This window comes from Myxine glutinosa, chromosome 12 (assembly GCF_964187855.1).
Source record: "Myxine glutinosa chromosome 12, kmMyxGlut1.1, whole genome shotgun sequence".
Classification (NCBI taxonomy): Eukaryota; Metazoa; Chordata; class Myxini; order Myxiniformes; family Myxinidae; genus Myxine; species Myxine glutinosa.
Genome location: NC_136272.1, coordinates 79,706,733 through 79,720,756, shown reverse-complemented (window position 1 = coordinate 79,720,756; position 14,024 = coordinate 79,706,733).

Here is a 14,024-nt window from a genome sequence, read left to right as displayed (position 1 = left end):
GGATCAGATAACTGGTTATAGAAAGCGTTGCATCAGCAGCAGACGCGGCCACAGAAAAATGATGCAACCAGCAGCCAGGTGGCTGCACATGAACCACCCACCCACTTGTTACCCTCGCCTGAAGAGAGGGTATTGCATTTGAGTCCGTTTGTCTGTTTGTCCGCACAGAATAAATATGATTTTCGCTGCAACCGTTGGTCCGATTGACAGGAAATTTTCACCATAGGTTAAACTCCACCTGTATAATTTTTAATGATAATTATGATGTCATATGTCACGTGGTTCCGCCGCCATCTTGGAAAAAACAAAAAACTTTGCACCTCTAGATCTCGGAAAGTGCTGAATGGAAAAAATTGAGACATGGCTCATTGTAAAGAACTCTCCATGGGGAATAAAATATGTTAATGATGATGTCACAGGTGCCTCCATTATGAAGTCATAATTTGACAAGTACAAAACGTCATTCGATCAAGGTGAAATTTCTTGAGCATAATCTAGGAATAAATGAGTGGAAAAAAATAGTGATGACGTCATCGGTCACGTGTTTCGGCCGCCATATTTGTTTTAACACAAAAAACTTTAAAACCACTTTAAAAACAAATGTGTCTCTCCGAAAAGACCGACTGGACAACCCTCCCATCTACTTTCTGAACAATCCTCTCCAAGAAGTTCTGTCCCTCAAGCTTTTGGGTCTCACTATCTGCCATGATCTTTCCTGGGAAAACCACATTTCCAAGCTGGCCTCCAAAGCCAGTCGCCGACTGGGCATCCTCCGTCGTGCGAAGTCCTTCCTTGGCACACCTGAGCTCCTCACCACATACAAAGCTTTCATCCGCAGCTCAATGGAATACTGCTCTCCCCTCTGGGCCGGTGCTCCTGCCTCACACCTAGCTCGGCTTCACGCTTTTGAAACCAAAGCGTTCAGAATCATTGGAATCTCCCGCGATTAAGCTGATTCTGAGGGCCTTTCTCTCTCTCACTGCAGGCAGGTTGGTGGTGTTTGTCTTCTACTGACTCCTCTCCGGCCCAATTCCCTCAGCTTTATCTGTGCTCTGTCCCCCAAATAATCCAACAGGTCGCACAAGATCTGCCAGCAACCCTCTTCTGGTGAAACTGCCAAAATCAAGACTCTCTGCCCACCTTCATTCCTCTTTACTCCCACCTCTGGAACAAACTCCCTCACTCTCTTTAATCCCAATCCTTCCTCCAGGTCTTTAAAACAGCTGTTCACCACCATCTCTTGTCTTCCCCTCATCCAAAACCTTGATCTTTTCTACCCCCGTTAATTCACCCCAAATCCACTTTTTTTTAAAATACCGACTTTTTTCTTTCCTCGAAGTTCCAGCAGTGTCCATATGTTTTATACTTTCCCCCCACCCCCTACCGCCTTCCCATGCCTCCTCCCCCACGCCCTCTCCCTCCCACAGATCTTCCGATGTCCCTGTTCTCTGCTGTTGTACTTGTGTACTTCCCTCTCTCACCCCATCTTGTCTCCCGCTCCCTTTTTTGTATGTTTTGTGTGTCCGTTTTTCTTTTTTTTGTGATTGATGTTAGCGCTGACACAAGACGTGAACTTGCATACAAAAAAAAACAAAAAACTGAAAATACATCCTGGCGAGGGTTTGCAATCTCTGATTGCTCTTTCTTGTTTGTTACTTGAAAAATCGAAGATTGTTTAAGTATATTGGTTGGTCATGTGCGTTATTACTCCCGCCAGGGAGTAATGCATTCGATCATGTCCGTCTGTGTGTGTGTTCGTGTGTTTGTGTGTTTGTGAACAAGATATCTTGAAAATTTTTGAACGGATTTGGATGAAAGTTGGTGGGATAATTGCCCTTGCGATAAGGAAGAATTGATTAGTTTTTGGTGAAGCTCAGGATATTATTCCGGATCCAGGAATTTTTTCGGGATTTTTTTTCTGTTTTACTGCATTAAAGCTTTTATTCTTATTCTTAAAAAATGATGTTTTTCTCCTCTAATTCCGAGATATATCAAAATAAATTCTCTGACAGGGCCTACTTTCTTTTTCATTTATTATTTTGGGGAGAGGGGATGTTAAACAAAACGTATTATTCCAAGTTGACCCACGGCGGGAGTATGCGCTCTACTGAGTGGCGTCCTAGTTCTGTCTGTTAATCACCGACAGGTCGCAATTATAAACCGATCTTTTTTAACTTCACCAGATGGTAGATTTGGTCGTAAGAAAGAAGCCGATTGATTTTGAGGTCAAAGGTCATGTTGAGGTCAAATTTCTAAAATTGCAATGTTTCATCCGATTGACTTGAAAATTGAACATTTGCATACTGAGTCACTAAATTGGGACACCAACTGTTTTTGAGGTCAAAATGTCAAAGGTCAACTCAAGGTCAAACTTTCAAAATAATCCATTTTCATCTGAAAAATCAGCAATTTTCATCCGATTGACTTGAAAGTTAAACAGCAATTACATAGTGCATCACTGAATTGGGAAACCAACTATTGTTGAGGTCAAAGGCCAAGTCAAGGTCAAACTACTAATATCAATTTTCATCTGAAAAGTCATCAATTTTAATCTGATTGACCCTTGCTTTGATTAAGCTCGTCAATTATAATCTAAATTAAATGGAAAATTTGATGTATCCATGGCAACCTTTTATTTTGGGAAAGGGGAAGAATTTGCAAGTATCATGCTCTGCATGATGTATTCTTGTTATTCTGTCTATTTGATTCTCCATCTGTCACTCACCTACAAGTCACAATTCCAAACTAATCGTCATTTACCTTTATCAAGTTGTACACGTAGTCACAACTGAGAAGCCTATTGATTTTGAAGCCAATTGTCAAAGGTCATATTGAGGTCAAATTTCAAAAATTGCCATTTTTCTTCAGATTTACTTGAAAGTTGAACAGAGTGTACAAATTGGGTTATTGAATTGGGAAACCAACCATTTGAGGTCAAAAATCAACTCAAGGTCAAAATTCAAAAATCATCATTTTTCATTTGAAAAATCATCCATTATTATCATCCGATTTACTTGAAAATTAAACAGCAATTGCATAGTGCTTCACTTAAATTGGGAACACTATTATTGAGGTCAAAGGTAAATTCAAGGTCAAGATTATAAAATCATCAATTTTCGTCTGAAAACTCATCATTTTCCATCCGAATGACTTCAAATTAAATAATAATTGCATATTGCGTTACTGAATTGGGAAAGCAACCATTTTTGGGTCAAAGGTCAAATCAAGGTCAAACTTCTAAAATCATCAATTTTCATCTGAAAAATCGTCAATGTCCATCCGATTAACCTGGATATGAAAGAGCAATTGCATAATCCTTCACTGAATTGCCAAAGCAACAATTTTAGAGGTCAAATGGTCAAAGGTCAACTCAAGGTCAAACTTCCAAGATCAATTTTCATCAGAAAAATCATTAATTTTAATCCGATTGACCCGAGCTTTGATCAAGATCGTCAATTTTTATCATAATTAAATGGACAATTTGATGTATCCATGGCAACCTTTTTGGGGGGTTGATTTTGCAAGTATCATGCTTTGCACGACATCTTTCTTCTTTGTTTGTTTGTTTTCTTTCTTGTTTTCTTACTTGTTTGTCTGGGCAATATCAGCCATCCTTTGAACTAGGAAGCTGATATTTGTGCACAATCATGAACAAGTGCCTTGGCAAAAAGTGTATTCAATATTTTTGATTAATCAATTAAATGATTAATTTCTTAATTATTATCGATTTATTAAGTACTTGTTCATTTTCTCTCTCATCTGGTCAATATCTCAGGCACCTTTTGAGTGAGTTAGCTGATATTTGGACATGGCAGTGACCAAGTGATTTGACTGTTAAGGGTACTTCTGATTTATTGATTAATCAATTAATCGATTATTTCTTTGAATTAATTACTTAATTTTCTAAAAGTTGCAGATTCGGATGAAACAGTGGTGGTTTAGCTATGCTATTAGCCAATTGATTAAGAAATTAATTATTTTACGATTATTATTTATTTATTTTAATTACTCAATCAATCAGTTATTGGTTTTCTCGATGTTCATCAGACCTGTCAGGCTACCTCCTGGCATCCTTTCTTGTTTGTTTGTCTGTTTGTTTGTGAGAAAGATATCTCAAGATGTAGATGGGTTTGGACAAAACTTAGTGGACTGGTTGGGTGTGTGACAAGGACAAATTTATGAGATTTGGGTGAGGATCTGGATCGAGATTTGTATATTAAAATCTTCAAAGTGATTCTTCACAATTGAGATATCGGGCCAAAAACGATATATAGCACGATATTTCAAAAAGATGTGGACGGTTATTACAAAACTTGGTGGATGAGTTGGGTACGTGATAAGAACAAGCCGATTCGATTTTGGTTCATGTCTGGATCCAGTTCCAATCTATCAGTTTACAAAACGTAAACTGTTCAGCTTGGCGGAGGTATGCACTCTACCAAGTGGCACTTTAGTTTTTACCTCCGCCACCAAAGGTGGATGGAGGTTATGTTTTCATCTCTGTCTGTTTGTTTTTGAACAAGATATCTCAAAAGGTTGTGGACGGATTCAGATGAAATTTGGCAGAGATGTAGCATATGTGACAAGGACTAAATTATTAGATTTTGGTGAAGATCCGGATTCGGATCCGGTTACTAGAATTTTTAAAGTGAATCTTCACCATTGGGAGATAGAGCCAAAAACGATACATAGCAGGATATCTCAAAAAGTTGTGGACGGATTTGGACGAAACTTCGTGGAGAGGTTGGGTGTCTGACAAGAACGATTCATGTTTCCATGTTTTAAACGTTTCCTCATGTGTACCCTGGTCAGAATAGGTACACCGTATCCCTGCGTGTCGTAAGAGGCGACTAAGAGGGTTGGCGTCAGGAAGGGCATCCGGCCATAAAAAAAAAACATTGCCTCAAAAAGAGAACCATGACAATTACAACTACCAATGGGCAGGGTACAGCCCGAAGTGGAGATCGGTTTCTGAGGTTTGGGACATGGAATGTAGGGACAATGACATGGAGATCAGGAGAAGTGGTGGAAGTATTGGTCAGAAGAAGAGTGGACATATGTTGTGTGCAGGAGACGAGATGGAAGGGAAGTGGTGTGAGAATGGTGAAGGGTAGGCAGGGACAGAAATACAGGTTTATGTGGCAAGGGTGCCTGGAGGGCGTGAATGGTGTTGGTGTCCTGTTTTCTGAGGAGTTTGTAGACAGTGTGGTGAGTGTGACTAGAGTGAGTGATAGGTTGATGATGGTGAAAATAATGATTGAAAAGCTTTTGGTGAACGTCATCTCGGGATAAGCTCCGCAGGTTGGTCGGAGCGATGAAGAGAAGGACAAGTTCTGGTGTGCGATAGAGAAGCTGATGGAAAACGTGAAAGATGAGGAAGTTGTTGTGGTGGGAGGAGACCTGAATGGACATGTGGGAAGGAGTATGGATGGTTTTGAGGGAGTTCATGGGGGTTACGGATATGGTGTGAGAAATGGAGAAGGTGAAAGGATTTTGGAGTTTGCTGATGGAGCTGATTTGTTGATTTCTAATACTCAGTTCCAGAAAGAGGATAATAAGCTTGTTACATACATGTCAGGTGGGTCACTGAGTGACAGGACTAAAACCAACATATAGCAGGATATCTCAAAAAGTTATGGACGGATTTGGACGAAACTTGGTGGACAGGTTGTGTGTGTGAGAAGGAAGAATCGATTCAATTTTGGTGAAGATTCAGATCCGGATCCGGCTAGTAGGATTTTTAAAGGTCCACAGCCACGGAATCTCACTCAAAATGCATTTGATGTCATCCAAATGTCTTTTTATGGTGAATTCAAATATGGCATTGATTTTTAATTATATTCACTCTGAAACATTAAAAATGAAAGAAAACCGAACCACTTGGGAAAGCCCATAAAAATTCTGCCCCATACCCCAAAGCCGATGACGTAATCCATGTGACGTCACCTCCAGAACGCAGCTCGCTCGCAAGCACGCTCCACGTGCATTTGCTTGATACAAATCAAACACTTGTTTTAACTCCAATTTACATTCTGTTTCCACTTTTAGTGAGAGGTAGGGGTCTGTGCAACCATTCATAAACTTTATTTGGTGCAAATCGGATAATTTTTAGCCGAGTTACCTCAGACCGTGAGTTGTTTATCTATCTATAATTCCACTAATCTCTGTGTGTATGTGTGTGTGTCTGTGTGTGTGTGTGTGTGTGTGTGTGTTTGTCTGCGACCGCTGTTTCTCGACAACTACCGGTCCGATATACTTGAAACTTGCCAGGTATATTGCTGGGGACCCGAGGATGTGCCTTTTCAAGGTTTGAAATTAATCGGACAAGTGGTTCCCAAGGTATGGTCACCGTACTCGCAAGCCGTTCGCTTTGGCTTTGCGAATGGACCAAACCATTTCATGTAAATAGAGGGGGGGGGTTCTGTGGTCGTTACTGCCACGTGCAAGCCGTTCGCTTTGGCTTTGCGAATGGACCAAACCATTTCATGTAAATAGAGGGGGGGTTCTGTGGTCGTTACTGCCACGTGGTTTCAAAGTTTTTTTTTGTTGTTGTTGTTTGCACGCATGTTTTTTTGCACGCACGTACGGGCAAGCACGTACGTGCGGGCACGCCCTAGTCTATCTATAATTCCAGTAATCTCTGTGTGTATGTGTGTGTGTCTGTGTGTGTGTGTGTGTGTGTGTGTGTGTTTGTCTGTGACCGCTGTTTCTCGACAACCACGGGTCCGATCTAATTGAAACTTGCCAGGTATATTGCTGGGGACCCGAGGATGTGCCTTTTCAAGGTTTGAAATTAATCGGACAAGTGGTTCCCAAGGTATGGTCACCGTACTCGCAAGCCGTTCGCTTTGGCTTTGCGAATGGACCAAACCATTTCATGTAAATAGAGGGGGGGGGTTCTACCGTACTCGCAAGCCGTTCGCTTTGGCTTTGCGAATGGACCAAACCATTTCATGTAAATAGAGGGGGGGGGGGATATAATTTTAGATATATATATAGTACGGGCACGCCCTAGTCTATCTATAATTCCAGCAATCTCTGTGTGTGTGTGTGTGTGTGTGTGTGTCTGTATGCGACCGCTGTTTCTCGACAACTACCGGTCCGATATACTTGAAACTTGCCAGGTATATTGCTGGGGACCCGAGGATGTGCCTTTTCAAGGTTTGAAATTAATCGGACAAGTGGTTCCCAAGGTATGGTCACCGTACTCGCAAGCCGTTCACTTTGGCTTTGCGAATGAACCAAACCATTTCATGTAAATAGAGGGGGGGGTTTGCGAATGGACCAAACCATTTCATGTAAATAGAGGGGGGGGGGGTTCTGTGGTCGTTACTGCCACGTGGTTTCAAAGTTTTTTTTTGTTGTTGTTGTTTGCACGCATGTTTTTTTGCACGCACGTACGGGCAAGCACGTACGTGCGGGCACGCCCTAGTTTATATAATTCACACATAGTTGAATACGTGCAGGCCGCTCCACGGAGCGACCTTGCGGGCTTATCAACGAGGCGAGGCGCGACACACATGTGTCTCAGCATACCTCAGATCAAGATCAAGCAAATCAAAAGTAGAGTACGTACAAATTACACGGAACGGATCGCGGGCCGAAGCATAGCGAATCGAGATGGCATGGACTTCGTTCTGGAGGTGACGTCATACGTCATGTGATCTGGTAGCAGTGAAATTCGGGGTTTTTTTTAGGGCGGGGCTTAGCAGGGTGCAAGAGCGTTAAAAAGGAAAGGAAAAAAAATTATATAATTTTTTTTTAGCTCTTACTTATTACAAGAAATTGATTTCTATTTTTAAAAAACTGATACTCATAGAAAATAAGTCAAAAATGTTCTGCATTTCTGTGGACCTTTAAGTGATTCTTCACCATTGGGAGATAGGGCCAAAAACGACACAAAGCTGGATATGTCAAAAAGTTGTGGACCGATGATTTTGATTAAATGTGATTCTGTATTGTAATTTTCTGGTCTGCTCTAGGATACAAAACGTAAACTGTTCACCTGGTGGATGGTTCACCTGGTACTCTCTGCTGAGTGCCGTTCTAGTTTGGCTGTTGTTTTTATTAAATTTAGTTTGAGTCCAAAGTGGATGCGGACGGGCTTTTGCATTTTGGGATGCTGTCTAACCTGGGTTCGAATCTTGACCGACCTTTACCAGGGCAAGGCAACAATGTGTTGCAATATGGATCACAAAGACAAGATGCCAGCACTAGTTGTTAGTGAACATTAAAGATCCCACGTTATCTTTCTGGAAGTGCAAACGAATTATCTCCTGACACCTTGATCAAATTAAAGCGTAATCTGCAGGTAGCAAACTTTCTGGTCTTTTTGGGTATTCCTTGTCATACACTGCCTGCTGTCTCAGTGTCATTGCCTGGGCACCTTGCAGCTCCGACACGATCATCTATAAACAAATTGACATTGCAAGATGGTTCACAGCATGTCTCGGAAGAAGACCATGAAAAGAGACAAAGAGAGAACAAGCGTTACGCCGAGGTCCCCCGTCGGTGAAGTGATGTGAGTTGACAAAGTGGAAGACGCAAGGCGGCCATCTTGGATTTTGACGTGGCGACCCAATTTTCAATAGCGTTCTTCCTTATGCCTAGATACACCCACACACCAGATTAGAAGTTGGTACTTCGCTTATTTTTCAAGATATTCCGCTCACAAGGTTCAGACATACATGGCGTCAGACATACATGGCGGCGGCCATCTTGGATTTTGACGTGGGTTGCACCCACACACCAAATTAGAATTCGGTCCTTCACTTATGCACGCATGCACGCACGCACGGATGGGAAAACCATACTCCCCCTTTCGCTCCGCGGTGTGACGGGGGACAAAAAGAGAAAGGCAGAAGAGACTGAGTCATTGTTTATTACTCTGTAGCTGTAGTGAAACAAGGCAGTGAGCAAACGAAACTTTGAACCTGTTCACATCTTTAAAGATATTAAAATCTACTTTATTTGCAAAACACAATGGCATAATGTATCTGTGACTTAAAAAGTTGTTTTTCGAATGTCTACCCCAAGACCCAATCACACCTTTCAAATGGAACGTGCAGATTTTACATTTAACTGAGAAATAAATAAACAAGAAGACGTCATGCAAAATCCGCCCCCCCCCCCCCAAAGTTTTCCATTGATACAGCAAATTGTCCATTTCACGAAGATTAAAATTTACAATCTTCATCAAAGCTCGGGTCAACAGGATGAAAAGTGACGATTTTTCAGATGAAAAATGATGATTTTGGAAGGTTGACCTTGAGTTGACCTTTGACCTTTTGACCTCAAAAATAGTTAGTTTCCCTATTTCGTGACTCAATGTGCAAATGCTGTTCAATTTTCAAGTCAATTGGATGAAAATTGAGGATATTAAAAATTTGGCCTATGTTGACCTCAAAAATAGATGGTGGTTGAATTCAGTGACCATATATATAAATCCTCTTAGAAGTTCAAGTCAATCAAATAAAAATTGGTGATTTTAGAAATTTGGCCAATGTTGACCTTTTGGCCTGTGTTTACCTAAAATATAATAGGTGGTTGATTTCAGTGACCAGATATGCAAGTCCTCTTCAAATTTCAATCAATTGGATGAAAATTGAGGATTTTAGAAATTTGGCCTATGTTGACCTTTTGGCCTATGTTGACCTCAAGTATACTTGGTGGTTGAATTCAGTGACCAGATATGCAAGTCCTCTTCAAATTTCAAGTCAATCAGATGAAAATTGAGGATTTTAGAAATGTGGCCCATGTTGACCTTTTGGCCTATGTTGACCTCAAATGTACATGGTGGTTGAATTCAGTGACCAGATATGCAAGTCCTCTTCAAATTTCAAATCAATTAGATGAAAATTTAGGATTTTAGAAATGTGGCCTATGTTGACCTTTTGTCCCATGTTGACCTCAAAGATACTTGGTGGTTGAATTCAGTGACCAGATATGCAAGGCCTCTTCAAATTTCAAGTCAATTGGATGAAAATTGAGGATTTTAGAAATTTGGCCTGTGTTGGCCTTTTGGCCTGTGTTGGCCTTTTGGCCTATGTTGACCTCAAGATTACTTGGTGGTTGAATTCAGTGACCAGATATGCAAGTCCTCTTCAAATTTCAAGTCAATTGGATGAAAATTGAGGATATTAGAAATTTTTTGCCTATGTTGACCATTTGGCCGATGTTGACCTCAAAAATACTTGGTGGTTGAATTCAGTGACCAGAAATGCAAGTCCTCTTCAAATTTCAAGTCAATTGGATGAAAATTGAGGATTTTAGAAATTTGGCCTATGTTGACCATTTGGCCGATGTTGACCTCAAAAATACTTGGTGGTTGAATTTAGTGACCAGATATGCAAGTCCTCTTCAAATTTCAAGTCAATCAAATTAAAATTGAGGATTTTAGAAATTTAGCAAGGTTGGTGACCTTTGGCATATGTTGACCTTTTGACCTATTGACCCCAAAAACAATAGGCTTCTTGCTTTTGACCAACTCTACCATTTGGTGAAGTTTCATGAAGATCGGTTGAAAATTGTGACCTGGCGGCCGGTGACAAACAGACAAACAGACAGACAGACAGACAGACAGAACCACAAACACAACCGACCAATATACTTGAAAAATCTTCGATTTTGCAAGTAATAAATATGTATGTAGTGACTACGGTGAAGTGCATGTCAAGAAATAAGAAATTTAAGGTGGCATATCGATAGTGGAAGTGGTGAAGGGTATATAAATAAATAAGTAATTGAAAATTGTGTCTTGGTAGTGACTAAAGACATTTCGAGAATGTCTTTGTGACTCGAAATAATATGAGGCTGCTCAAATTGTCCACTTTTTTGAAATGCCCTGTGAGTGTATATTGTTACGTTTGTGGGGGTAGGTATACCTCAGTCCAGGTAGAGTGTATAGATTGGTGTGCTCCGACTGTCGTGAAGAAGAAGAAACCTCGATGTATCATACAGTCATGTGAAAAAGTAAGTACACCCCATGTAAAGTTTTGACTTTTTCAACATATTTCAACATACAGCTATTTGATCTTCATTTCAACAATATTGATTGATAAAGGTGATATAATCTATCTATAATTCCAGTAATCTCTGTTTGTACGTTTGTCTGTGACCGCTGTTTCTCGACAACCACGGGTCCGATATACTTTTAACTTGCCAGGTATATTGCTGGGGACCCGAGGATGTGCCTTTTCAAGGTTTCATATTAATCGGACAATTACTTACCGAGCTATGTCCAAAAAACGATTCAACCAATCAGAGAGCAGCGAACTATCGCGTGTGCCGAACGTGGCGGACACACTCTGCCTCGGATGGCACATTTGAGAGCGTATTCATTTATTTCACGTTTGCAAACTATGTTGGCGCTATGTTGGCGTTAAACGATGTTTTAAAACTAATAAAAACGAATTTGCGATTCATTCGCTTTCCTGCGCGTTTGTGCACGCGATGGCGATTTCTTTACCAAACTCCGGAAGCCGTTCGCTTTGGACCAAACCATTTCATGTAAATAGAGGGGGGGGGGATATAATTTTAGATATAGATATAGTACGGGCAATGCCCTAGTATAACAAATATCATGAAACATTTACATTTTGTCGTCCATTGTATAATTTAAATAAACATAAATGCAAATTTCGCATGTGGAAAAAGTAAGTACACCCTTGGCTCTAATAGGTGGTATTGCCCCCTTTGGCAGAAACAACCTCAAGTCGACGTTTCTTATAACTGTCTACCAGTCTCTGACATCGACTGGGAGAAATTTTTGCCCACTCCTCCATGCAGAATTCTTTCAGCTGTGCGATGTTTGAGGGGTTTCTTGCATGCACAGCTCATTTCAAATCCCCCCACAACATCTCGATGGGATTTAGATCCGGGCTTTGACTTGGCCATTCCAGAACCCTCAATTTCTTTCTTTTCAGCCATTCCTTGGTGGATTTTTTTTTTTTTGTATCCATAATCGAGGCTCGTGAAAGAGCTAACATTTATCACACAAACAAATCAAACAGACAAAGAACCAAAGTATATAAAAAGGGGAGCGGTAGACAAGATGGGGAGAGAAGGGGAAGCACATAAACACAACATTTGTGAGGGACATCGGGAATGTGTGGGAGGGAGAGGGCTTGGGGGGAGGCAGCGTGGGAAGGGGGGGGGTGGTGTGGGAGAAGTATAAACACAAGGACACCAAGGACTTCCAGGAAATAAGTTGGTAATTAGTAATTTACTGTATGTTTACTGGTAATTTACTGGTATGTTTAGGGTCATTGTCATGTTGCAAGGTCCACCTTCGGTTGAGCTTCAACTTTCTGACAGATGGCCTCACATTATCCTCAAGCACCCTCTGGTACAATGAAGAATTCATAGTGGATTATATGATGGTGAGCTGCTCAGGCCCTGATGCAGCAAAGCTGCCCCAAACCATAATATTTCCACCACCATGCTTTACAGTTGGTATCAGGTTCTTGTGGTCAATTGCTGTCTTTGGTTTTCGCCAAACATGTCTTCTGGTACTGTGGCCAAATAGCTCTACCTTTGACTCATCTGTCCAGAGCACATTGTTCCAGAAGTGCAGGTCTTTGCCTAGGTGTTCATTGGCAAACTTTAGTCTTGCCCTGATGTTCTTTCTGGACAGCAAAGGTTTCCTCCTGGCAAACCTCCCATGTAGATCAAATTTGTGTAGCCTCTTTCTAATGGTAGACTCGTGCTTTTTGACATCAACAGTGGTAAGAGCTACCTGTAGGTCCCGTGATGACATTCTGGGGTTCTTAGAGACTTATTTCAGCATCTTGCGGTCTGCTCTAAGGCTGAACTTGCTGGGGCGGCCTGGCCTGAACAAGTTGGCAGTTGTTTGGAATCTTCTCCACTTGTAGATGATCTTCCGGACAGTCGAATGATTGATTTCAAATTGTTTGGACATCTTTTTAAATCCCTTCCCAGACTCGTATGCATATATAACCTTCTTTCTGAAGGCCTCAGAGAGCTCTTTTGATCTGGGCATGGTGACGCCGCACACTTCAACAACAAAGAGCAAACCAAACTAAATGTCTGAGGTTTAAATAAGACAGGTTCCTCCAAGATCCTCTCCAATGATCTTGTAATCATTTGCACCTGAGCTGGTGCACCTGATTCTAATTTTAGGTGTTTGAAGTAGTGATAAATGTAGGGATGTACTTACTTTTTCCACATGCGAAATTTGCATTGATGTTTATTTAAATTATACAATGGACTACAAAATGTAAATGTTTCATGATATTTGTTATATTATATCACCTTTATCTATCAATATTGTTGAAAGGAAGATCAAATAGCTGTATGTAGAAATATGTTGAAAAAGTCAAAACTTTACATAGGGTGTACTTACTTTTTCATGTGACTGTAAGTGCGGAATTTGTGTGGACCGAATGTCGGGTAAGCTTGTATCTTCATCCACATCAGAGGGGTGTATCTTCGTCCTTGTTAATTAGCGAGGGATTATGGGTAATTAATCCCCTGCATGTAATTGCCTCTGTGAGCTTTTCCTATGTTCCTTATGACACCGCACTAGACACCTAGTAAGAAATCGGCCATTAAACACACGACTTAAAAACCAACCGGAAACCAGGCATGAATCACTACCGTGGATAACACCGACTTGGTGAGCGCAGAGGACAGGCAAGTTTGTGAGGCCACGCCTAGAAGAGCGGTGATTGGTCAGGGATTTGATGGGCACAGAAACTGGTAATATGAGACTATGGGATTGGTGAAGCAGGCACGGATGACGTCAGAGCTGCGCGTACAAAACACTTGGAATGGCGGACAATTTTCTTCTCATTCTGAACTTTGTTAGCAAACGGTTGCATTTTGGCTAAAATCAGCATCGACGTCCTCTCGCCCTTCTCGTTTTGGAGCCGTTTGTGAATGGTCGTGTGCCGACATTTTTCTCTTATCTCTTGGGTCCAGACTTTGTCGGTGAACGGTCGCTATTGCTCTTGCACGGGGAGGCTTCATCACGAGCGGTCGTGTTCCGACATCTTGCTGGTGGT